This window comes from Microtus pennsylvanicus, chromosome Y (genome assembly GCF_037038515.1).
Source record: "Microtus pennsylvanicus isolate mMicPen1 chromosome Y, mMicPen1.hap1, whole genome shotgun sequence".
Lineage (NCBI taxonomy): Eukaryota > Metazoa > Chordata > Mammalia > Rodentia > Cricetidae > Microtus > Microtus pennsylvanicus.
Window position 1 is genome coordinate 40,379,463 of NC_134602.1, and position 27,462 is coordinate 40,406,924.

Sequence of the window (27,462 nt, forward strand, 5' to 3'; positions counted from 1 at the left end):
TTCATTGGCTTCCTTCCAGCCATGAGAAATTCTGCGGCCAACAATATTCTCCAGGGCCTCAAAAGGCTTACTAAGTTTTTGCTTCTGGAGCGATGGCCCATTCTTCTTCTGGAGATGTGGCATGCAACTCATACTAAGAGGCATCTTCATCATGGCGGGAGACTTTCTGAGATAGGCCACAGCACTCCTGTTCCACTGTCTCTTGGCTCTGTTTCTGTGCTTGGGCTTCATAGCTGCCAATCTCTGCATAGGAAGAACTCTTCAGTTTAAATCAGACACAAAGTGGTTTCCTCCACCATAAGTGCCTGCAAGGATAAGAAGGTGAGCATGTGAGGTCAAGGCTGTTTTTAGGAATAACTTTGGAGCAGGTGAAAAAGGCAGGGCTGAATAGATTTGGATACCTAAATGGAATATGTTCTTAAGAAATTAATAGGAAAAGTATCAAACTCTTGTCTACAGCTCAGTATATGTGTATCAGAGACATATTCCTGCTGCAAAATGCAATTGACCTCTACTGAGAAACCTACTTCCTGACTTACTATATCAATGAGAGAGGAAGCTATGCCTATACCTAAAGTGAGAAAGAAATATCTGAACAGATGGCAAAGAATTCAAAGAACAGCCACTCCTCTCCTTACCTCTCAAGCTACTGGTTAGTTGGCTGATCTATAACCACCTGCCCAAGGTCATGGCACTCCAGTCCACTGGCTCTCTCTATTGTGTCTCCTGATCCAGATCCAGGTTGATTACATAAAGATATTCTGTATCTTCATTAGAGAAGTGAGTACTGTGAGTCAAACTGCCAAAAGAAAGAAACATTAATCTGTGCACCAGCACCTATTAGAAATAATTATCTTTTAAAACACATATGGACAAAGAGGATCTTTGCCATTTAAGTGGACTGAGGAATTGGACATTTTTAGCAAAGATAGAGTTGGGAGAATACCCGACATTAACCGTCCCCCAGCTATCAAATATAGGAGCTGTTAACGACATAAATTTTGGACCCAGAGCAGATTTGAAAGAAACCTTTCTTTGACTACAGAGGTCCTGGTTGCTTCCTAAACATATTTACCAAAAGAAAATATCTTGGCTCTCTAGATTCCAACTTCTGGAAATTCGGTTGAACAGTTGTGGAGCCCAAGAGCTGAACTGACCTCCTCAGCCACCGTGAAGATAGTAAGCCCACCTTCACAGAAGACTAGTGCTTCATGTGGAATAGAGTTGCCACCCCCAACCAAAGCTTTGTGACATCATCAAGGCTCTACTTATGTCATAAAACTCCTCCTAGCCAGGTTTCTTCCCTACTAACCCCCAGAAATATCCAGCATACAGGTCCTAAAATGCTGCTCATACAGCCCCATGTAGACCCAAAATAAAAACCCCAATCTTCTTCCCAATTACTTGAGTCATATTTTCCAAGTCACTCAACCCCTTTATGTGTTTTTTTTCTGTAAAATAATTTTTGGTCTGAGTCAACAACTCACATGAATGTTTTTTTTTTTCCTAGCTCCAATGTCCTCAGTGGTTATTTTCTATTGATTTTTCAATTACTTCATAATAATAATTATCAAATTTTCCACTTCTCTTCCTCCTCCCACATTCTTCTTGCTCCGCAAATAAACCTCTCCACTCAAACACCAGTCCAAATAGAGGGCAGGGTACTTTGAGCTGTGGGAAGTCCAAGCCCACCCTTCATCCATCCAGATTTAGCAAGGTATGCATCCACAAAAAATATGATCACAAAAAGCCAGTGTATGATATACAGACAATTGCAAGTGCCATTATCTTTGCCTTCTTCGTCTGCCCCAATTGTCAGCCACATTCAGAGCTTCCAGTTTGATCCCATGTTCTTTCATTCCCAGGTCACTGGATTAGTTGAAATCCCCTTAGTTCAGGCACAGTGTCTCATAGTGTGGACCAAGCCCTTATATTCCTGACATCCTTGCTCTTTTTCTCCATCCATCTGCTCTTCCACTGGAGCTTGGAAGCTCCATCTAGTTTTCTGATTTTGACCCTTACTTGATCTCCATCATTTGCCAAACAAAGTTCCATGGTGGTTTTCAAGATAGTCAGTCATCAGTCTGACTATGGTACAAGGCACACATAGTTCCTAGGGACTTGTCACAAGGCGGTCAACTTCTCCTCCCTGCTTATGTACCTCGAGAGGGTCACCCTATGGCCTTCTGAGAACCACTCGAGAGATATCGATCTTGACATCCCCAGAATGGCCCCATAAATTGAGATATCATCAGTGTATGTGCACTAACTTGTGTGTGTTTGTGTGTGTGTATTTAAATCACAATAACAAATGGATTGTAATATTGAAGTTTCTTCTCATCTTGAGAAGAATATTTGCTACAGAAACACTCTCACAGTAATAGTGAGAGTGTAAACTATCTAAGAAAGGAGAAATAACTGGAGGAATCCCCCAGGAGTTAGGCTCAGTGTCCCAGGAATTACACCCAAGGAAAGTCAATGAACTCAGTGATGGAAGATAAAACCCAGCCTAAATAAAATCCTAAATCATTTAGGTGGAACATGAGATACTCTTACAACAGTTACAAGAGGTCTAAAATGCCTGGACTGGAACATAAGGGGAACACAATGACGTGGAGCTGAGAGTGCATGGCAAACTGATTGGATCTGGCAAAAATTATGTAAGCATACCAAGGAAACCACCAGTGGGACAAAACCCTAAGAAATCTGTATGACAACATATCATGTTGAACATAATGAGATTTATAGACAAAGGAATGATCTCAATTATGTCACTGTCACACAGGGGATGATGAACCAGTTCCATCGTAGAGTGACTCCCTGCTGTGTTTAAGATAACCTGTCAATTCTGTCTAGTCAGTTACAAGGAAATTTGCATTAATTGCACAGATTAACTATCAGCATCATTTACTGCACAATCAAAGGCAAGGCAAAGAAATCATAGACATGTTGTTGAATGCTGATGATGTTATTGGGAGTTTTGATGGGTTTTTTTCTTCAAGGGAAATCATCGGTGACTCTCATGCATGAAGCAGATCCTTTCTCTGTGATGTTACCTGAATAGCCACTGAGATACCAGCCCATTGAGTTGTGGTCTCTCTCTTTTAAAAAGCAACTTCTACCTTCAGCTTGATCTCTTGCTTGAGCTTCCCTTCCGGCTACTAGGCTCCTTTTCTGATCCTGCAGAGGGCTTTTGTCAGGGATTGTGATCTCTAAGTTTTTCCCCTTTCAAGAACTTATCATTCTATTAATCACAATTCTAAACTGCTGTGGGAGTTTGTTTGTGACTTATGCCTTCACATGTGATACAAGCGACCTGTGTGTATAGGGTCTTCTCTCTGTTCATGTGGGGAAGGCATGGCAGCAGGAGTAGATGGCTGCTCATTCTCTGTAAGGAAATCAGTAAACAGTGGGCACCAAGTACAAGGATGTCCTGAAATATTAAGTCTTGTCCTTTCAAGGCCCCAAAGCCTCCAGCTAGGTTCAGGGTCACGACAATCTCCAAAACACACCGAGCATGAAGTATTCAGAACCAGAAGCCTGTGTGTGCCATATCACATAAATTCATCGTGAGTACACCAATCTGTTTTTTTTTTTAATTCTAAATTATTTTGTCCCATCAGAACGATCTATATTACCAATTACCCAAATTTGCTGCATCTTTGGTGTCCTAGAATTGCTTTAAATTGTTGCTGGGACAGTCTTACAAACCTTCCTGTGCTGTTATGAGACCTTAAGGGGACAGCACTTATTTCAGAATTCAAAGGCAGTTGGGTTCAATCCTATGGTTAGCTGTCAGCTAGACACTGGAAGGATGGATTTGACTAAGAAAGGGAGACAGCATACATGGAGGCAGGTAACCTTTCCTTTGCAAAATGACCCATTTTGAGGCCTTACTTCAGGCTCTTCTCTTCTCCTAATCTTGGTTTTTTTATTAGTTTAGGAGACGAAATAAAACTCCATTTACAGTATCTGTGAACCTGAATGAGTTAAGTATGTGTGACCAACTTGATGTCTGCCTGTCTGTCAACAGGGCCAGAGTTCAGGGGCATCTGATGCATAGCACAGGAATGTCAGCCATCAATCTCTGGTCCACCTAACTCTATAGCATTAGAGTTGTCATGGTTGCTCATCAGATCTTCCTCATATGATCTCCATCCACAGAGATGTCAGAAAAATCCTCCCCTGAGAGTGCCAGTTCTTTACAAATGAAGATTATAGAACAGAAGACACTTGGGAGATTTATATGGGCAAGCTGTTGAAAGGATAAAGTGACAGAAGAAGTTTATTGATTAATTAAAGAAAGAATCCGCTTCAGCTGATAGGTTAGAACATAGGTAGGTGGAGTAAACAAAATAGAATGCCGGAAGGAAGAGGTAGTGAGCTCAGAGAAGCCATGCTCCCCTCTCCCCGGCAGATGCCATAGCTCTGCTCTCTGAGGCAGATGTCGATGCAGGCAGCCACCATGTCAGACATGCTGAATTTTTCCTGGTAAGTGCACCTCTTTATACTACACTGATTATTAGAAATGGGTTAAAATGCTGAATCTAATGGTCCAGGAGTGTTTAAAAGAATACAGTTTTGTGTATTTATTTCAGGCATAACCTTCATGCGGCCGTGGTGCTGGGGACACAGCCTCGCTGCTCAAATAACTACAGAATGATCTTGCAGCCTTGTGGACAACGGAATCCACTGAAAGCCTGAGAAAGCTTGGGAAAGAGTAAAGCATGTTTTCGTGGTAGCAGCGATTTCTCAGTCTGCTCTGCTTGCTAGAAGAAAGCAAGGGCTCTCATCTAAAAGAGGCTTGCTGACTCAGCTTCAGCTGCAAAACCCTGCAGCCCTTAAGAGGTCCTGCCACAAAACATTTTTAAATGGTGTTGATAAAAGCCAACTGAATGCTTGTATGTTTTCAGCAGTAGCAGGAAAAAAAACTGTGTTGTTTTAAAATGCCGGCTTTCTGGGCCATCCTGCCTGGGCAAACTCTGACTGTTTGAGGAAGGAGGGCCAGCTACAGAAAGGGGGCTTGAGTGTTGTCTGTTGCAGCCTCTTTGAAGCAAGGACCTTGAAACACTGTAGACTTGTGGCACTGAATGCGGCTCTGTTCGGTACCTCAGCCACAAGGTTGGAATGGCAGAAAGCTAAGGAATGGGCTACATCTGGCCAGCAAAGCCACGGCTTTAGTCCTACTGAGATTGCTTGGTAAATGAAAGACTCATGTGGTCAGAAAAACAGAGAGAGAAATAGAGAAAAGAGAGATTCAAAGACAAAGAAAATTTTTAAATGATTTACAGTGTGTTAAAAATATGTGCAGGCTAAAATTTGAAGTTCTTAAGGTTAAAAAAAGGAAGAGAGTTGTTGGGTGTGGTAGGAAACATCTGTAAACCCAAAACATGGGAGGCAGAGGGAGATTGACCTCTGTACCTTTAGGGTGAGGTAGCACACGCCTTTAATCCCAGTGCCTTGAAGGCAGAAACAAACAGATTTTTGTGAGTTCAATGTGTAGTAGCATACACATTTAATCCCAATGCCTGAAAGGCAGAGAGAGGCAGATCTCTGAGACTTCAAGGACAGACAGGTATACAGAGTTATTCCAGGTCAAAGATACAGAGAACCTGTCTCAAAAGGCAAAAAATAAAAAGGAAAACAAACAAAAGAGGTTAAATTGAAGCGCACAAAGATGGAAAATTCACAGCGAATTTTGATATTGTATGCTATTATGCTCTTTTTGAATCATTTGAATTTTGAGGCAGTAGCAATAGCTGCTAAAAGATGTTTCTTTATAAAAGCTGCTGAAATAATCCAACATAGATATTTTGAAAATGCCTTGACTTTGAAATTTGGATCTAAGGACATGATGCTTTGGAAAGGAGTTTCTATTTTGTTTTCACAGAGGGTGGTAGTCTGTGGATGCCTCTAATCTAATATGGTAGGATGGACCACGCTCTACTTAAAGGTTGCTGTGAACACCTTTAAAAAATTGCTTCGCTCCACTGCCAACTGAGATAAATCAATAATGATGCCACCATTCAGCAGGAAGCATTTTGGAGAGAAAAAACTGCACCCACGTTCCCAAATATGGCTTATAAACGTTCTTTTACATTTAAAGTGGGATGTGATATAGATATGAATATTTGCATTAGTATAGATTTTGCTTTACTGATAGAGATTTTAGGTCAATTTTGTTATATGTATATGCATTTTGGATCTTCATTAAGGTATTGTGATTGTGTAGTTCATTTAAAAATATAATGTATATAGGTTATTAATGGATAATCATTAATAATAGTCAAGTTTGTAGTCATGTTAGTTAGATTTTCTAGCTACATAGATATATATATTTCAGTCAGATAGGCATTATTCATATCTCTCTAGACTACAAAATAGGCTATTTAATGTTTTAGTACCTTAGGGTTTTTCATGACAGTGAGACACTCTACTCTTGGCAGCACATATCTACTTCAGGAAGAAGATGGGCATCAAAGAGGATCCTTATGGAGTTTGATAGCCATTTGGGGAAGAAACTGCTCTTGCCTGGATTGTTGCATAAACTGTACATAGAAAACACTCAGAGAGAGTACTACTGAACTTGCCTAAAGGTGAGATGATCTTTTCGTGTTCCTGATTCAGGAAAGGGTCAGCAAAACATTCTTCAAGACAAGCAGATAGTGACTGCCTTTGAAATTTCCTGCTTTATGGAAATGTCTGCTGGAAACTATGGGCCTGTAGGCTGAGGATGGAAACACCAACGGTACAGAGGAACTTTGGGTGACTGTCCAGGCAGCGAGATGTCTCTGTCATTTCTAGAGTTTGAAAATGGCTTACTTTTTGTTTGCTTAGGTAATACTGTATTACTCTTGAGTCTCTGATGGAGTTGAAGAACAGATAGATTGTTATAGTTTTCCATTGTTATGATAAAAGATAAAATAGATATAAATATTGTAACTGTAATTCTTGCTTGATAACTGTTTTGTTATATGTAATTTTGCTATGTTAAAGTTAAAGATTCCGTTCTTGTTTAAACAGAAATAGGAGTAATGATGGAGTATAGGTCATTGTTTAATTAAATAAAGAAACTGTTTGGCCTGAAAGGTTAGAACATAGGTGGGTGGAATAAACAAAAGAGAATTCTGGGAGGAATAGGAATTGAGCTTAGAGATGCCATGCACCTCTGCCATGGGCAGAAATGGTAGCTCTGCACTCTGAGGCAGATGGCGATACAGCCAGCCACCAGGTCAGACATGCTAAATCTTTCCTTCTAAGCGCACCTCGTGCTGCAACATACATTATTAGACATGGGTTAAGAGACTGAAAATAATGGGTCAGGCAGTGTTGAAATGAATAGTTTTGTGTTGTTGTTTCGGAGCCTAACCTTACAAGGCGGCCCCATGGGGATGCAGCCCTGCTGCTCAAATTTCTACAATCAAGGGGGAAATGGAAGAAGGGAAGAAAGAAGAGAGAGAGACAAGGAAGAATGGATGAATTCAATCATTCATTGGAAAAATGTGGGAACCAATGAATGAGGAGACCTAGTAGGAAAAAATGTGCTGCATTCCCTCAGAGAGTCAGGTCAAATTAAGGATTGACAAGGTTTTCCACTAAGGAGGAGGCTTATTCCATTTTACCTTCTTTGTGCTCCAGGCCCACCCACAAGAGTGATGATGAGGACAGGGAGAAGAAGAGGAGAGGGTGTACCAGAATTCCCTGGTACAATTTCTCACCCAAATTGTAGCCAAATCACCTGACCTGGGACAGCTGATCTACATGCTGGACCCTAACTCCCAGTTTGACAACTCTAACATTTTAACCAAGTTTGTGAAGATGAAGGAACCAAAAATAGCCCAGTTACAGGATGGCAGGTTCCTTACAGGATGGGAGTCAGACATCAGTACCATACTGGTATTTGGCGGTTTGATGGGTGTGTGGGGTCTTTGCCAGACGCCACCTAGCATCATGGATTCCCTACTTTACTGATATTATGGAGTTCGGTGCATTCATCATATGTGTGCATGTCACACACTAGTGGGCATCATATGTACATGTTTATCCTGTGTGTGGGTGAGTGTGTTCATGAGTTTTATAGCCCAAGTACTACAGAACATGATCAATGAAAGGGAACACTGTTTTCCAGATATGGCAGGGCAATTATTTAAATGAACTGACAAGGGTTGGATGGCATGGATAAGACCTATGAGAGTTCAAGGCATACCGAATCCAGGCATGACAAAGTAGGTGGCAGACAGAATTCTGGCAAAACTAAGTAGGTAGCTTGTTGTCCAACTTACTGGAGAAGAGCAACTGAGCGGAGACACTTTTCACTAAGCAACATGCTCTCGTGGAGATCAAACATCCTTTGACTTACAGCCAGTACGAATTAAGCCATTCACCAAATGAAACCTAATTTTCTCTGATTTTGAGTATACATTTGTGTCCCTTCCTGATTAATCTACTCTTTATCCTCTTAAGTCCCAATACCTCACGCTGATATCAGTCACACCATTCCATTTGACATGGTTTTCCCTCAAGCTTCATACCGCCCCGAGATCATACAACTTTTTGTCCCCTCTTCACTGCTTCCTTGACAGCCATCTTGTCCTTTACCACACCACGCATCCCCAGTCCTTTACTCTCCAAGCGGAAAAGACCATAAATCCTGCTTTGTTTTGAGGCATGTATTTCTGTGATGCCCCATCCACCAAACACAATCCATCATTGACCAAATAACACAACATGTTAACAAATTTTTATTCTTTGAGAAAGAATAATCCATTGGAAAAGATACCAGGATTCATAGAAGACCTGAGGTGTCTCTGAAAAAACACATTCCCACAGAGAGAATTAAGTCTGCCCCTCAAAATTTGAGAATTTCACTTTAACAGATCTTCACCAAATCATAGACATAGATATGGAAGTCATTATCAAACTTGATGAAATACACAGAAGGTTTGTTGGGAACTTGGCAAATAATTTTACCTATCTCTGGTTCCATCTTTTTTGTTGTACTGCACACTTTTGCCCTCCAAGGAATCCCTGCCTAATTCCAAAGTCACCTCTACTGGAGGACATTCAGGCGTGATGTGGAGGTTGCCTTCAATGGAATCATCATGATGTTGGTAAAGGTACAGGACCGGATCATTCTCGTTGACAATGTAGAAACAGGTCGTTATGGTCTGCACCTCATCTGGGACCACGCCACTCAACTCTTCCTTAGAGCCTGGCATGATGTGGAGGTTGCCTTCCAGGTAGTCATCCAGGAGGTGGTAAATGTACAAGACCGGATCTTTCTTGTAGGTAATATGAAACCAGGTCTTCATGATTGGCACCTCTTCTAGGACCATCCCGTTCCAGTCATTCTTAGAGCCATTTGTGCCCATGAATGTAAGTTTCACTGCTCTGCCAACTATGGTGTTTGAGAGATGAGTGTCTGTCACCTGAGGAAATGGCACATTATTAGGCAGGATCTTCAGGTTTAAAATCCTTTCATCACTATGAAGCTCCAAGCCATAGACACAATCAATCCCATCATATTTCAACAAATAGAGAGAGGGATATGTTGGCAGTTGATCTAGAATGATGGCTTTCCAATGGGTGACTGGTTCATTGGCTTCCTTCCAGCCATGAGATATTCTGCAGCCAACAATATTCTCCAGGGCCTCAAAAGGCTTACTAAGTTTTTGCTTCTGGAGCGATGGCCCATTCTTCTTCTGGAGATGTGGCATGCCACTCATACTGAGAGGCATCTTTATCAAGGCGGGAGACTTTCTGAGATAGGCCACAGCACTCCTGTTCCACTGTCTCTTGGCTCTGTTTCTGTGCTTGGGCTTCATAGCTGCCAATCTCTGCATAGGAAGAACTCTTCAGTTTAAATCAGACACAAAGTGGTTTCCTCCACCATAAGTGCCTGCAAGGATAAGAAGGTGAGCATGTGAGGTCAAGGCTGTTTTTAGGAATAACTTTGGAGCAGGTGAAAAAGGCAGGGCTGAATAGATTTGGATACCTAAATGGAATATGTTCTTAAGAAATTAATAGGAAAAGTATCAAACTCTTGTCTACAGCTCAGTATATGTGTATCAGAGACATATTCCTGCTGCAAAATGCAATTGACCTCTACTGAGAAACCTACTTCCTGACTTACTATATCAATGAGAGAGGAAGCTATGCCTATACCTAAAGTGAGAAAGAAATATCTGAACAGATGGCAAAGAATTCAAAGAACAGCCACTCCTCTCCTTACCTCTCAAGCTACTGGTTAGTTGGCTGATCTATAACCACCTGCCCAAGGTCATGGCACTCCAGTCCACTGGCTCTCTCTATTGTGTCTCCTGATCCAGATCCAGGTTGATTACATAAAGATATTCTGTATCTTCATTACAGAAGTGAGTACTGTGAGTCAAACTGCCAAAAGAAAGAAACATTAATCTGTGCAACAGCACCTATTAGAAATAATTATCTTTTAAAACACATATGGACAAAGAGGATCTTTGCCATTTAAGTGGACTGAGGAATTGGACATGTTTAGCAAAGATAGAGTGGGGAGAATACCCGACATTAACCGTCCCCCAGCTATCAAATATAGGAGCTGTTAACGACATAAATTTTGGACCCAGAGCAGATTTGAAAGAAACCTTTCTTTGACTACAGAGGTCCTAGTTGCTTCCTAAACATATTTACCAAAAGAAAATATCTTGGCTCTAGATTCCAACTTCTGGAAATTCGGTTGAACAGTTGTGGAGCCCAAGAGCTGAACTGACCTCCTCAGCCACCGTGAAGACAGTAAGCCCACCTTCACAGAAGACTAGTGCTTCATGAGGAACAGAGTTGCCACCCCCAACCAAAGCTTTGTGACATCATCAAGGCCCTACTTATGTCATAAAACTCCTCCTAGCCAGTTTTCTTTCCTACTAACCCCCAGAAATATCCAGCATACAGGTCCTAAAATGCTGCTCATACAGCCCCATGTAGACCCAAAATAAAAACCCCCGTCTTCTTCCCAATTACTTGAGTCATATTTTCGAAGTAACTCAACCGCTTTATGTGTTTTTTTTCTGTAAAATAATTTTTGGTCTGAGTCAACAACTCACATGAATGTTTTTTTTCCTAGCTCCAATGTCCTGATTGGTTATTTTCTATTGATTTTTCCATTACTTCATAATAATAATTATCAAACTTTCCACTTCTCTTCCTCCTTCCACATTCTTCTTGCTCCGCAAATAAACCTCTCCACTCAAACACCAGTCCAAATAGAGGGCAGGGTACTTTGAGCTGTGGGAAGTCCAAGCCCACCCTTCATCCATCCAGATTTAGCAAGGTATGCATCCACAAAAAATATGATCACAAAAAGCCAGTGTATGATATGCAGACAATTGCAAGTGCCATTATCTTTGGCTTCTCCGTCTGCCCCAATTGTCAGCCACATTCAGAGCTTCCAGTTTGATCCCATGTTCTTTCATTCCCAGGTCACTGGATTAGTTGAAATCCCCTTAGTTCAGGCACAGTGTCTCATAGTGTGGACCAAGCCCTTATATTCCTGACATCCTTGCTCTTTTTCTCCATCCATCTGCTCTTCCACTGGAGCTTGGAAGCTCCATCTAGTTTTCTGATTTTGACCCTGACTTGATCTCCATCATTTGCCAAACAAAAGTTCCATGGTGGTTTTCAAGATAGTCAGTCATCAGTCTGACTATGACATATTTCCTAGGGACATGTCACAGTGTGGTCAAATTCTCCTCCCTGCTTAAGTACCTAGAGAGGGTCACCCTATGGCCTTCTGAGAACCACTCGAGAGATATCGATCTTGACATCCCCAGAATGGCCCCATAAATTGAGATATCATCAGTGTATGTGCACTAACTTGTGTGTGTTTGTGTGTGTGTATTTAAATCACAATAACAAATGGATTGTAATATTGAAGTTTCTTCTCATCTTGAGAAGAATATTTGTTACAGAAACACTCTCACAGTAATAGTGAGAGTGTAAACTATATAAGAAAGGAGAAATAACTGGAGGAATCCCCCAGGAGTTAGGCTCAGTGTCCCAGGAATTACGCCCAAGGAAAGTCAATGAACTCAGTGATGGAAGATAAACCCAGCCTAAATAAAATCCTAAATCATTTAGGTGGAACATGAGATACTCTTACAACAGTTACAAGAGGTCTAAAATGCCTGGACTGGAACATAAGGGGAACACAATGATGTGGAGCTGAGAATGCATGGCAAACTGATTGGATCTGGCAAAAATTATGTAAGCATACCAAGGAAACCACCAGTGGGACAAAACCCTAACAAATCTGTATGACAACATATCATGTTGAACATAATGAGATTTATAGACAAAGGAAAGATCTTAATTATGTCACTGTCACACAGGTGATGATGAACCAGTTCCATCGTAGAGTGACTCCCTGCTGTGTTTAAGATAACCTGTCAATTCTGTCTAGTCAGTTACAAGGAAATTTGCATTAATTGCACAGATTAACTATCAGCATCATTTACTGGACAATCAAAGGCAAGGCAAAGAAATCATAGACATGTTGTTGAATGCTGATGATGTTATTGGGAGTTTTGATGGGTTTTTTTCTTAAAGGGAAATCATCGGTGACTCTCATGCATGAAGCCGATCCTTTCTCTGTGATGTTTCCTGAATAGCCACTGAGATACCAGCCCATTGAGTTGTGGTCTCTCTCTCTTTTAAAAAGCAACTTCTACCTTTAGCTTGATCTCTTGCTTGAGCTTCCCTTCCGGCTACTAGGCTCCTTTTCTGATCCTGCAGAGGGCTTTTGTAAGGGATTGTGATCTCTAAGTTTTTCCCCTTTCAAGAACTAATCATTCTATTAATCACAATTCTAAACTGCTGTGGGAGTTTGTTTGTGACTTATGCCTTCACATGTGATACAAGCGACCTGTGTGTATAGGGTCTTCTCTCTGTTCATGTGGGGAAGGCATGGCAGCAGGAGTAGATGGCTGCTCATTCTCTGTAAGGAAATCAGTAAACAGTGGGCACCAAGTACAAGGATGTCCTGAAATATTAAGTCTTGTCCTTTCTAAGCCCCAAAGCCTCCAGCTAGGTTCAGGGTCACGACACTCTCCAAAACCCACCGAGCATGAAGTATTCAGAACCAGAAGCCTGTGTGTGCCATATCACATAAATTCATCGTGAGTACACCAATCTGTTTTTTTTTAATTCTAAATTATTTTGTCCCATCAGAACGATCTATATTACCAATTAACCAAATTTGCTGCATCTTTGGTGTCCTAGAATTGCTTTAAATTGTTGCTGGGACAGTCTTACAAACCTTCCTGTGCTGTTATGAGACCTTAAGGGGACAGCACTTATTTCAGAATTCAAAGGCAGTTGGGTTCAATCCTATGGTTAGCTGTTAGCTAGACACTGGAAGGATGGATTTGACTAAGAAAGGGAGACAGCATACATGGAGGCAGGTAACGTTTCCTTTGCAAAATGAACCATTTTGAGGCCTTACTTCAGGCTCTTCTATTCTCCTAATCTTGGTTTTTTTTATTAGTTTAGGAGAAGAATTAAAACTCCATTTACAGTATCTGTGAACCCGAATGAGTTAAGTATGTGTGACCAACTTGATGTCTGCCTGTCTGTCAACAGGGCCAGAGTTCAGGGGCATCTGATGCATAGCACAGGAATGTCAGCCATCAATCTCTGATCCACCTAACTCTACAGCATTAGAGTTGTCATGGTTGCTCATCTGATCTTCCTCATATGATCTCCATCCACAGGGATGTCAGAAAATCCTCCCCTGAGAGTGCAAGTTCTTTACAAATGAAAGATTACACAACAGAAGACACATGGGAGATTTCTATGGGCAAGCTGTTGAAAGGATAAAGTGACAGAAGAAGTTTATTGATTAATTAAAGAAAGAATCCACTTCAGCTGATAGGTTAGAACATAGGTAGGTGGAGTAAACAAAATAGAATGCCGGGAGGAAGAGGTAGTGAGCTCAGAGAAGCCATGCTCCCCTCTCCCCGGCAGATGCCATAGCTCTGCTCTCGGAGGCAGATGTCGATGCAGCCAGCCACCATGTCAGACATGCTGAATTTTTCCTGGTAAGTGCACCTCGTTATACTACACTGATTATTAGAAATGGGTTTAAATGCTGAATCTAATGGGCCAGCAGTGTTTAAAAGAATACAGTTTTTGTGTATTTATTTCAGGCATAACCTTCATGCGGCCATGGTGCTGGGGACACAGCCTCGCTGCTCAAATAACTACACAATGGCTTGCAGCCTTGTGGACAACTGAATCCACTGAAAGCCTGAGAAAGCTTGGGAAAGAGTAAAGCATGTTTTCTTGGTAGCAGCGATTTCTTGGTCTGCTCTGCTTGCTAGAAGAAAGCAAAGCCTCCCATCTAAAAGAGGCTTGCTGACTCAGCTACAGCTGCAAAACCCTGCAGCCCTTAAGAGGTCTTGCCACAAAACATTTAAATGGTGTTGATACAAGCCAACTGAATGCTTGTATGTTTTAAGCAGTAGCAGGAAAACAAACTGTGTTGTTTTAAAATGCCGGCTTCCTGGGCCATCCTGCCTGGGCAAACTCTGACTGTTTGAGGAAGGAGGGCCAGCTACAGAAAGGGGGCTTGAGTGTTGTCTGTTGCAGCCTCTTTGATGGCAAGGACCTTGAAACACTGTAGACTTGTGGCACTGAATGCGGCTCTGTTCGGTACCTCATCCACAAGTTTGGAATGGCAGAAAGCTAAGTAATGGGCTACATCTGGCCAGCAAAGCCACGGCTTTAGTCCTACTGAGATTGCTTGGTAAATGAAAGACTCATGTGGTCAGAAAAACAGAGAGAGAAATAGAGTAAAGAGAGATTCAAAGACAAAGAAAATTTTTAAATGATTTACAGTGTGTTAAAAATATGTGCAGGCTAAAATTTGAAGTTCTTAAAGTTAAAAAAAGAAAGAGAGTTGTTGGGTGTGGTAGGACCCACCTGTAAACCCAACACATGGGAGGCAGAGGGAGATTGACCTCTGTACCTTCAAGGTGAGGTAGCACACGCCTTTAATCCCAGTGCCTTGAAGGCAGAGACAAACAGATCTTTGTGAGTTCAATGTTTAGTAGCATACACCTTTAATCCCAATGCCTGAAAGGCAGAGAGAGGCAGATCTCTGAGACTTCAAGGACAGACAGGTATACAGAGTTATTCCAGGTCAAAGATACAGAGAACCTGTCTCAAAAGGCAAAAAATACAAAGGAAAAATAAACAAAATAGAGGTTAAATTGAAGCGCACAAAGATGGAAAATTCACAGCGAATTTTGATATTGTATGCTATTATGCTGTTTTTGAATCATTTGAGTTTTGAGGCAGTAGCAATAGCTGCTAAAAGCTGTTTCTTTATAAAAGCTGCTGAAATAATCCAACATAGATATTTTGAAAATGCCTTGACTTTGAAATTTGGATCTAAGGACATGATGCTTTGGAAAGGAGTTTCTATTTTGTTTTCACAGAGGGTGATAGTCTGTGGATGCCTCTATCCTAATATGGTAGGATGGACCACGCCCTACTTAAAGGTTGCTGTGAACACCTTTAAAAAATTGCTTCGCTCAACTGCCAACTGAGATAAATCAATAATGATGCCACCATTCAGCAGGAAGCATTTTGGAGAGAAAAAGTTGCACCCACGTTCCCAAATATGGCTTATAAACATTCTTTTACATTTAAAGTGGGATGTGATATAGATATGAATATTTGCATTACTATAGATTTTGCTTTACTGATAGAGATTTTGGGTCAATTGTGTTATATGTATATGCATTTTTGATCTTAATTAATGTATTGTGATTGTGTAGTTCATTTAAAAATAGAATGTATATAGGTTATTAATGGATAATCATTAATAATAGTCAAGTTTGTAGTCATGTTAGTTAGATTTTCTAGCTCCATATATATATATATATATATATATATATATATATATATATATTTCAGTTAGATAGGCATTATTCATATCTCTCTAGACTACAAAATAGGCTATTTAATGTTTTAGTACCTTAGGGTTTTTCATGACAGTGAGACACTCTACTCTTGGCAGCACATATCTACTTCAGGAAGAAGATGGGCATCAAAGAGGATCCTTATGGAGTTTGATAGCCATTTGGGGAAGAAACTGCTCTTGCCTGGATTGTTGCATAAACTGTATACAGAAAACACTCAGAGAGAGGACTACTGAACTTGCCTAAAGGTGAGATGATCTTTCCGTGTTCCTGATTCAGGAAAGGGTCAGCAAAACATTCTTCAAGACAAGCAGATAGTGACTGCCTTTGAAATTTCCTGCTTCATGGAAATGTCTGCTGGAAACTATGGGCCTGTAGGCTGAGGATGGAAACACCAACGGTACAGAGGAACTTTGGGTGACTGTCCAGATAGCGAGATGTCTCTGTCATTTCTAGAGTTTGAAAATGACTTACTTTTTGTTTACTTAGGTAATACTGTATTATTCTGGAGTCTCTGATAGAGTTGAAGAAGAGATAGATAGTTATAGTTTTCCATTGTTATGATAAAAGATAAAATAGATATAAATATTGTAACTGTAATTCTTGCTTGATAACTGTTTTGTTATATGTAATTTTGCTATGTTAAAGTTAAAGATTCCATTCTTGTTTAAACAGAAATAGGAGTAATGATGGAGTATAGGTCATTGGTTAATTAAATAAAGAAACTGTTTGGCCTGAAAGGTTAGAACATAGGTGGGTGGAATAAACATAAGAGAATGCTGGGAGGAATAGGAATTGAGCTTAGAGATGCCATGCACCTCTGCCATCGGCAGAAATGGTAGCTCTGCACTCTGAGGCAGATGGCGATACAGCCAGCCACCAGGTCAGACATGCTAAATCTTTCCTTCTAAACGCACCTCGTGCTGCAACATACATTATTAGACATGGGTTAAGAGGCTGAAAATAATGGGGCAGGCAGTGTTGAAATGAATAGTTTTGTGTTGTTATTTCGGAGCATAACCTTACAAGGCGGCCCCATGGGGATGCAGCCCTGCTGCTCAAATTTCTACAATCAAGGGGGAAATGGAAGAAGGGAAGAATGAAGAGAGAGAGACAAGGAAGAATGGATGAATTCAATCATTCCTTGGAAAAATGAGTGAACTAATGAATGAGGAGACCTAGTAGGAAATAATGTTCTGCATTCCCTCAGAGAGTCAGGTCAAATTAAGGATTGACAAGGTTTTCCACTAAGGAGGAGGCTTATTCCATTTTACCTTCTTTGTGCTCCAGGCCCACCCACAAGAGTGATGATGAGGACAGGGAGAAGAAGAGGAGAGGGTGTACCAGAATTCCCTGGTACAATTTCTCACCCAAATTGTAGCCAAATCACCTGACCTGGGACAGCTGATCTACATGCTGGACCCTAACTCCCAGTTTGACAACTCTAACATTTTAACCAAGTTTGTGAAGATGAAGGAACCAAAAATAGCCCAGTTACAGGATGGCAGGTTCCTTACAGGATGGGAGTCAGACATCAGTACCATACTGGTATTTGGCGGTTTGATGGGTGTGTGGGGTCTTTGCCAGACTCCACCTAGCATCATGGATTCCCTACTTTACTGATATTATGGAGTTCGGTGCATTCATCATATGTGTGCATGTCACACACTAGTGGGCATCATATGTACATGTTTATCCTGTGTGTGGGTGAGTGTGTTCATGAGTTTTATAGCCCAAGTACTACAGAACATGATCAATGAAAGGGAACACTGTTTTCCAGATATGGCAGGGCAATTATTTAAATGAACTGACAAGGGTTGGATGGCATGGATAAGACCTATGAGAGTTCAAGGCATACCGAATCCAGGCATGACAAAGTAGGTGGCAGACAGAATTCTGGCAAAACTAAGTAGGTAGCTTGATGTCCAACTTACTGGAGAAGAGCAACTGAGCGGAGACACTTTTCACTAAGCAACATGCTCTAGTGGAGATCAAACATCCTTTGACTTACAGCCAGTACGAATTAAACCATTCATCAAATGAAACCTAATTTTCTCTGATTTTGAGTATACATTTGTGTCCCTTCCTGATTAATCTACTCTTTATCCTCTTAAGTCCCAATACCTCACGCTGATATCGGTCACATCTTTCCATTTGACATGGTTTTCCCTCAAGCTTCATACCGCCCCGAGATCATACAACTTTTTGTCCCCTCTTCACTGCTTCCTTGACAGCCATCTTGTCCTTTACCACACCACGCATCCCCAGTCCTTTACTCTCCAAGCGGAAAAGACCATAAATCCTGCTTTGTTTTGAGGCATGTATTTCTGTGATGCCCCATCCACCAAACACAATCCATCATTGACCAAATAACACAACATGTTAACAAATTTTTATTCTTTGAGAAAGAATAATCCATTGGAAAAGATACCAGGATTCATAGAAGACCTGAGGTATCTCTGAAAAAACACATTCCCAAAGATAGAATTAAGTCTGCCCCTCAAAATTTGAGAATTTCACTTTAACAGATCTTCACCAAATCATAGACATAGATATGGAAGTCATTATCAAACTTGATGAAATACACAGAAGGTTTGTTGGGAACTTGGCAAATAATTTTACCTATCTCTGGTTCCATCTTTTTTGTTGTACTGCACTCTTTTGCCCTCCAAGGAATCCCTGCCTAATTCCAAAGTCACCTCTACTGGAGGACATTCAGGCGTGATGTGGAGGTTGCCTTCAATGGAATCATGATGATGTTGTTAAAGGTACAGGACCGGATCATTCTCGTTGACAATGTAGAAACAGGTCGTTATGGTCTGCACCTCATCTGGGACCACGCCACTCCACTCTTCCTTAGAGCCTGGCATGATGTGGAGGTTGCCTTCCAGGTAGTCATCCAGGAGGTGGTAAATGTACAAGACCGGATCTTTCTTGTAGGTAATATAAAACCAGGTCTTCATGATTGGCACCTCTTCTAGGACCATCCCGTTCCAGTCATTCTTAGAGCCATTTGTGCCCATGAATATATGTTTCACTGCTCTGCCAACTATGGTGTTTGAGAGATGAGTGTCTGTCACCTGAGGAAATGGCACATTATTAGGCAGGATCTTCAGGTTTAAAATCCTTTCATCACTATGAAGCTCCAAGCCATAGACACAATCAATCCCATCATATTTCAACAAATAGAGAGAGGGATATGTTGGCAGTTGATCTAGAATGATGGCTTTCCAATGGGTGACTGGTTCATTGGCTTCCTTCCAGCCATGAGAAATTCTGCGGCCAACAATATTCTCCATGGCCTCAAAAATCTTACTAAGTTTTTGCTTCTGGAGCGATGGCCCATTCTTCTTCTGGAGATGTGGCATGCAACTCATACTGAGAGGCATCTTCATCATGGCGGGAGACTTTCTGAGATAGGCCACAGCACTCCTGTTCCACTGTCTCTTGGCTCTGTTTCTGTGCTTGGGCTTCATAGCTGCCAATCTTTGCATAGGAAAAACTCTTCAGTTTAAATCAGACACAAAGTGGTTTCCTCCACCATAAGTGCCTGCAAGGATAAGAAGGTGAGGATGTGAGGTCAAGGCTCTTTTTAGGAATAACTTTGGAGCAGGTGAAAAAGGCAGGGCTGAATAGATTTGGATACCTAAATGGAATATGTTCTTAAGAAATTAATAGGAAAAGTATCAAACTCTTGTCTAGAGCTCAGTATATGTGTATAAGAGACATATTCCTGCTGCAAAATGCAATTGACCTCTACTGAGAAACCTACTTCCTGACTTACTATATCAATGAGAGAGGAAGCTATGCCTATACCTAAAGTGAGAAAGAAATATCTGAACAGATGGCAAAGAATTCAAAGAACAGCCACTCCTCTCCTTACCTCTCAAGCTACTGGTTAGTTGGCTGATCTATAACCACCTGCCCAAGGTCATGGCACTCCAGTCCACTGGCTCTCTCTATTGTGTCTCCTGATCCAGATCCAGGTTGATTACATAAAGATATTCTGTATCTTCATTAGAGAAGTGAGTACTGTGAGTCAAACTGCCAAAAGAAAGAAACATTAATCTGTGCACCGGCACCTATTAGAAATAATTATCTTTTAAAACACATATGGACAAAGAGGATCTTTGCCATTTAAGTGGACTGAGGAATTGGACATGTTTAGCAAAGATAGAGTGGGGAGAATACCCGACATTAACTGTCCCCCAGCTATCAAATATAGGAGCTCTTAACGACATAAATTTTGGACCCAGAGCAGATTTGAAAGAAACCTTTCTTTGACTACAGAGGTCCTGGTTGCTTCCTAAACATATTTACCAAAAGAAAATATCTTGGCTCTCTAGATTCCAACTTCTGGAAATTCGGTTGAACAGTTGTGGAGCCCAAGAGCTGAACTGACCTCCTCAGCCACCGTGAAGATAGTAAGCCCACCTTCACAGAAGACTAGTGCTTCATGTGGAACAGAGTTGCCACCCCCAACCAAAGCTTTGTGACATCATCAAGGCTCTACTTATGTCATAAAACTCCTCCTAGCCAGGTTTCTTCCCTACTAACCCCCAGAAATATCCAGCATACAGGTCCTAAAATGCTGCTCATACAGCCCCATGAAGACCCAAAATAAAAACCCCAATCTTCTTCCCAATTACATTAGTCATATTTTCCAAGTAACTCAACCGCTTTATGTGTTTTTTTTCTGTAAAATAATTTTTGGTCTGAGTCAACAACTCACATGAATGTTTTTTTTTTTCCTAGCTCCAATGTCCTCATTGGTTATTTTCTATTGATTTTTCCATTACTTCATAATAATAATTATCAAACTTTCCACTTCTCTTCCTCCTCCCACATTCTTCTTGCTCCGCAAATAAACCTCTCCACTCAAACACCAGTCCAAATAGAGGGCAGGGTACTTTGAGCTGTGGGAAGTCCAAGCCCACCCTTCATCCATCCAGATTTAGGAAGGTATGCATCAACAAAAAATATGATCACAAAAAGCCAGTGTATGATATGCAGACAATTGCAAGTGCCATTATCTTTGGCTTCTTCGTCTGCCCCAATTGTCAGTCACATTCAGAGCTTCCAGTTTGATCCCATGTTCTTTCATTCCCAGGTCACTGGATTAGTTGAAATCCCCTTAGTTCAGGCACAGTGTCTCATAGTGTGGACCAAGCCATTATATTCCTGACAGCCTTGCTCTTTTTCTCCATCCATCTGCTCTTCCACTGGAGCTTGGAAGCTCCATCTAGTTTTCTGATTTTGACCCTGACTTGATCTTCATCATTTGCCAAACAAAAGTTCCATGGTGGTTTTCAAGATAGTCAGTCATCAGTCTGACTATGGGACAAAGCACACATAGTTCCTAGGGACATGTCACAGTGCGGTCAATTTCTCCTCCCTGCTTAAATACCTAGAGAGGGTCACCCTATGGCCTTCTGAGAACCACTCGAGAGATATCGATCTTGACATCCCCAGAATGGCCCCATTAATTGAGATATCATCAGTGTATGTGAATTAACTTGTGTGTGTTTGTGTGTGTGTATTTAAATCACAATAACAAATGGATTGTAATATTGAAGTTTCTTCTCATCTTGAGAAGAATATTTGCTACAGAAACACTCTCACAGTAATAGTGAGAGTGTAAACTATCAAAGAAAGTAGAAATAACTGGAGGAATCCCCCAGGAGTTAGGCTCAGTGTCCCAGGAATTACGCCCAAGCAAAGTCAATGAACTCAGTGATAGAAGATACAACCCAGCCTAAATAAAACCCTAAATCATTTAGGTGGAACATGAAATACCCTTACAACAGTTACAAGAAGTCTAAAATGCCTGGACTGGAACATAAGGGGAACACAATGACGTGGAGCTGAGAGTGCATGGCAAAACTGATTGGATCTGGCAAAAATTATGTAAGCATACCAAGGAAACCACCAGTGGGACAAAACCCTAAGAAATCTGTATGACAACATATCATGTTGAACATAATGAGATTTATAGACAAAGGAAAGATCTTAATTATGTCACTGTCACATAGGTGATGATGAACCAGTTCCATTGTAGAGTGACTCCCTGCTGTGTTTAAGATAACCTGTCAATTCTGTCAAGTCGGTTACAAGGAAATTTGGATTAATTGCACAGATTATCTATCAGCATCGTTTACTGCACAATCAAAGGCAAGGCAAAGAAATCATAGACATGTTGTTGAATGCTGATGATGTTATTGGGAGTTTTGATGGGTTTTTTTTTCTTAAAGGGAAATCATCGGTGACTCTCATGCATGAAGCAGATCCTTTCACTGTGATGTTTCCTGAATAGCCACTGAGATACCAGCCCATTGAGTTGTGGTCTCTCTCTCTTTTAAAAAGCAACTTCTAACTTCAGATTGATCTCTTGCTTGAGCTTCCCTTCCGGCTACTAGGCTCCTTTTCTGATCCTGCAGAGGGCTTTTGTAAGGGATTGTGATCTCTAAGTTTTTCCCCTTTCAAGAACTAATCATTCTATTAATCACAATTCTAAACTGCTGTGGGAGTTTGTTTGTGACTTATGCCTTCACATGTGATACAAGCGACCTGTGTGTATAGGGTCTTCTCTCTGTTCATGTGGGGAAGGCATGGCAGCAGGAGTAGATGGCTGCTCATTCTCTGTAAGGAAATCAGTAAACAGTGGGGACCAAGTACAAGGATGTCCTGAAATTTTAAGTCTTGTCCTTTCAAGGCCCCAAAGTCTCCAGCTAGGTTCAGGGTCACGACAATCTCCAAAACCCACCGAGCATGAAGTATTCAGAACCAGAAGCCTGTGTGTGCCATATCACATAAATTCATCGTGAGTACACCAATCTGTTTTTTTTTTAATTCTAAATTATTTTGTCCCATCAGAACGATCTATATTACCAATTAACCAAATTTGCTGATCTTTGGTGTCCTAGAATTGCTTTAAATTGTTGCTGGGACAGTCTTACAAACCTTCCTGTGCTGTTATGAGACCTTAAGGGGACAGCACTTATTTCAGAAATCAAAGGCAGTTGGGTTCAATCCTATGGTTAGCTGTTAGCTAGACACTGGAAGGATGGATTTGACTAAGAAAGGGAGACAGCATACATGGAGGCAGGTAACGTTTCCTTTGCAAAATGAACCATTTTGAGGCCTTACTTCAGGCTCTTCTCTTCTCTTAATCTTGGATTTTTATTTGTTTAGGACAAGAATTAAAACTCCATTTACAGTATCTGTGAACCCGAATGAGTTAAGTATGTGTGACCAACTTGATGTCTGCCTGTCTGTCAACAGGGCCAGAGTTCAGGGGCATCTGATGCATAGCACAGGAATGTCAGCCATCAATCTCTGGTCCACCTAACTCTACAGCATTAGAGTTGTCATGGTTGCTCATCTGATCTTCCTCATATGATCTCCATCCACAGAGATGTCAGAAAAATCCTCCCCTGAGAGTGCAAGTTCTTTACAAATGAAAGATTATACAACAGAAGACACATGGGAGATTTATATGGGCAAGCTGTTGAAAGGATAAAGTGACAGAAGAAGTTTATTGATTAATTAAAGAAAGAATCCGCTTCAGCTGATACGTTAGAACATAGGTAGGTGGAGTAAACAAAATAGAATGCCAGGAGGAAGAGGTAGTGAGCTCAGAGAAGCCATGCTCCCCTCTCCCCGGCAGATGCCATAGCTCTGCTCTCTGAGGCAGATGTCGATGCAGCCAGCCACCATGTCAGACATGCTGAATTTTTCCTGGTAAGTGCACCTCGTTATACTACACTGATTATTAGAAATGGGTTTAAATGCTGAATCTAATGGTCCAGCAGTGTTTAAAAGAATACTGTTTTTGTGTATTTATTTCAGGCATAACCTTCATGCGGCCATGGTGCTGGGGGCACAGCCTCGCTGCTCAAATAACTACACAATGGCTTGCAGCCTTGTGGAAAACTGAATCCACTGAAAACCTGAGAAAGCTTGGGAAAGAGTAAAGCATGTTTTCTTGGTAGCAGCGATTTCTCGGTCTGCTCTGCTTGCTAGAAGAAAGCAAGGGCTCTCATCTTAAAGAGGCTTGCTGACTCAGCTTCAGCTGCAAAACCCTGCAGCCCTTAAGAGGTCCTGCCACAAAACATTTAAATGGTGTTGATAAAAGCCAACTGAATGCTTGTATGTTTTCAGCAGTAGCAGGGAAAACAACTGTGTTGTTTTAAAATGCCAGATTTCTGGGCCATCCTGCCTGGGCAAACTCTGACTGTTTGAGGAAGGAGGGCCAGCTACACAAAGAGGGCTTGTGTGTTGTCTGTTGCAGCCTCTGTAATGGCAAGGAACCTGAAACACTGTAGACTTGTGACAATGAATGCGGCTCTGTTCGGTACCTCAGCCACAAGGTTGGAATGGCAGAAAGCTAAGGAATGGGCTACATCTGGCCAGCAAAGCCCCGGCTTTAGTCCTACTGAGATTGCTTGGTAAATGAAAGACTCATGTGGTCAGAAAAACAGAGAGAGAAATAGAGTAAAGAGAGATTCAAAGACAAAGAAAATTTTTAAATGATTTACAGTGTGTTAAAAATATGTGCAGGCTAAAATTTGAAGTTCTTAAAGTTAAAAAAAAGGAAGAGAGTTGTTGGGTGTGGTAGGACACACCTGTAAACCCAACACATGGGAGGCAGAGGGAGATTGACCTCTGTACCTTCAGGGTGAGGTAGCACATGCCTTTAATCCCAATGCCTTGAAGGCAGAGACAAACAGATCTTTGTGAGTTCAATGTGTGGTAGCATACACCTTTAATCCCAATGCCTGAAAGGCAGAGAGAGGCAGATCTCTGAGACTTCAAGGACAGACAGGTATACAGAGTTATTCCAGGTCAAAGATACAGAGAACCTGTCTCAAATGGCAAAAAATACAAAGGAAAAATAAACAAAATAGAGGTTAAATTGAAGCGCACAAAGATGGAAAATTCACAGCGAATTTTGATATTGTATGCTATTATGCTGTTTTTGAATCATTTGAGTTTTGAGGCAGTAGCAATAGCTGCTAAAAGCTGTTTCTTTATAAAAGCTGCTGAAATAATCCAACATAGATATTTTGAAAATGCCTTGACTTTGAAATTTGGATCTAAGGACATGATGCTTTGGAAAGGAGTTTCTATTTTGTTTTAACAGAGGGTTGTAGTCTGTGGATGCCTCTATCCTAATAGGTAGGATGGACCACGCCCTACTTAAAGGTTGCTGTGCACACCTTTAAAAAATTGCTTCACTCAACTGCCAACTGAGATAAATCAATAATGATGCCACCATTCAGCAGGAAGCATTTTGGAGAGAAAAAACTGCACCCACGTTTCCAAATATGGCTTATAAACGTTCTTTTACATTTAAAGTGGGATGTGATATAGACATGAATATTTGCATTATTATAGATTTTGCTTTACTGATAGAGATTTTAGGTCAATTGTGTTATATGTATATGCACTTTTGATCTTAATTTAGGTATTGTGATTGTGTAGTTCATTTAAAAATATAATGTATATAGGTTATTAATGGATAATTATTAGTAATAGTCAATTTTGTAGTAATGTTAGTTAGATTTTCTAGCTACATAGATATATATATTTCAGTTAGATAGGCATTATTCATATCTCTCTAGACAACAAAATAGGCTATTTAATGTTTTAGTACCTTAGGGTTTTTCATGACAGTGAGACACTCTACTCTTGGCAGCACATATCTACTTCAGGAAGAAGATGAGCATCACAGAGGATCCTTATGGAGTTTGAAAGCCATTTGAGGAAGAAACTGCTCTTGCATGGATTGTTGCATAAACTGTACACAGAAAACACTCAGAGAGAGTACTACTGAACTTGCCTAAAGGCGAGATGATCTTTTCATGTTCCTGATTCAGGAAAGGGTCAGCAAAACATTCTTCAAGACAAGCAGATAGTGACTGCCTTTGAAATTTCCTGCTTCATGGAAATGTCTGCTGGAAACTATGGGCCTGTAGGCTGAGGATGGAAACACCAACGGTACAGAGGAACTTTGGGTGACTGTCCAGGCAGCGAGATGTCTCTGTCATTTCTAGAGTTTGAAAATGGCTTACTTTTTGTTTGCTTAGGTAATACTGTATTATCCTGGAGTCTCTGATGGAGTTGAAGAATAGATAGATAGTTATAGTTTTCCATTGTTATGATAAAAGATAAAATAGATATAAATATTGTAACTGTAATTCTTGCTTGATAACTGTTTTGTTATATGTAATTTTGCTATGTTAAAATTAAAGATTCTGTTCTTGTTTAAACAGAAATAGGAGTAATGGTGGAGTATAGGTCATTGGTTAATTAAATAAAGAAACTGTTTGGCCTGAAAGGTTAGAACATAGGTGGGTGGAATAAACATAAGAGAATGCTGGGAGGAATAGGAATTGAGCTTAGAGATGCCATGCACCTCTCCCATGGGCAGAAATGGTAGCTCTGCACTCTGAGGCAGATGGCGATACAGCCAGCCACCAGGTCAGACATGCTAAATCTTTCCTTCTAAGCGCACCTCGTGCTGCAACATACATTATTAGACATGGGTTAAGAGGCCTAAAATAATGGGGCAGGCAGTGTTGAAATGAATAGTTTTGTGTTGTTATTTCAGAGCATAACCTTACAAGGCGGCCCCATGGGGATGCAGCCCTGCTGCTCAAATTTCTACAATCAAGGGGGAAATGGAAGAAGGGAAGATAGAAGAGAGAGAGACAAGGAAGAATGGATGAATTCAATCATTCCTTGGAAAAATGAGTGAACCAATGAATGAGGAGACCTAGTAGGAAAAAATGTGCTGCATTTCCTCAGAGAGTCAGGTCAAATTAAGGATTGACAAGGTTTTCCACTAAGGAGGAGGCTCATTCCATTTTACATTCTTTGTGCTCCAGGCACACCCACAAGAGTGATGATGAGGACAGGGAGAAGAAGAGGAGAGGGTGTACCAGAATTCCCTGGTACAATTTCTCACCCAAATTGTAGCCAAATCAACTGACCTGGGACAGCTTATCTACATGCTGGACCCTAACTCCCAGTTTGACAACTCTAACATTTTAACCAAGTTTGTGAAGATGAAGGAACCAAAAATAGCCCAGTTACAGGATGGCAGGTTCCTTACAGGATGGGAGTCAGACATCAGTACCATACAAGTGTTTGGCGGTTTGATGGGTGTGTGGGATCTTTGCCAGACTCCACCTAGCATCATGGATTCCCTACTTTACTGATATTATGGAGTTCGGTGCATTCATCATATGTGTGCATGTCACACACTAGTGGGCATCATATGTACATGTTTATCCTGTGTGTGGGTGAGTGTGTTCATGAGTTTTATAGCCCAAGTACTACAGAACATGATCAATGAAAGGGAACACTGTTTTCCAGATATGGCAGGGCAATTATTTAAATGAACTGACAAGGGTTGGATGGCATGGATAAGACCTATGAGAGTTCAAGGCATACCGAATCCAGGCATGACAAAGTAGGTGGCAGACAGAATTCTGGCAAAACT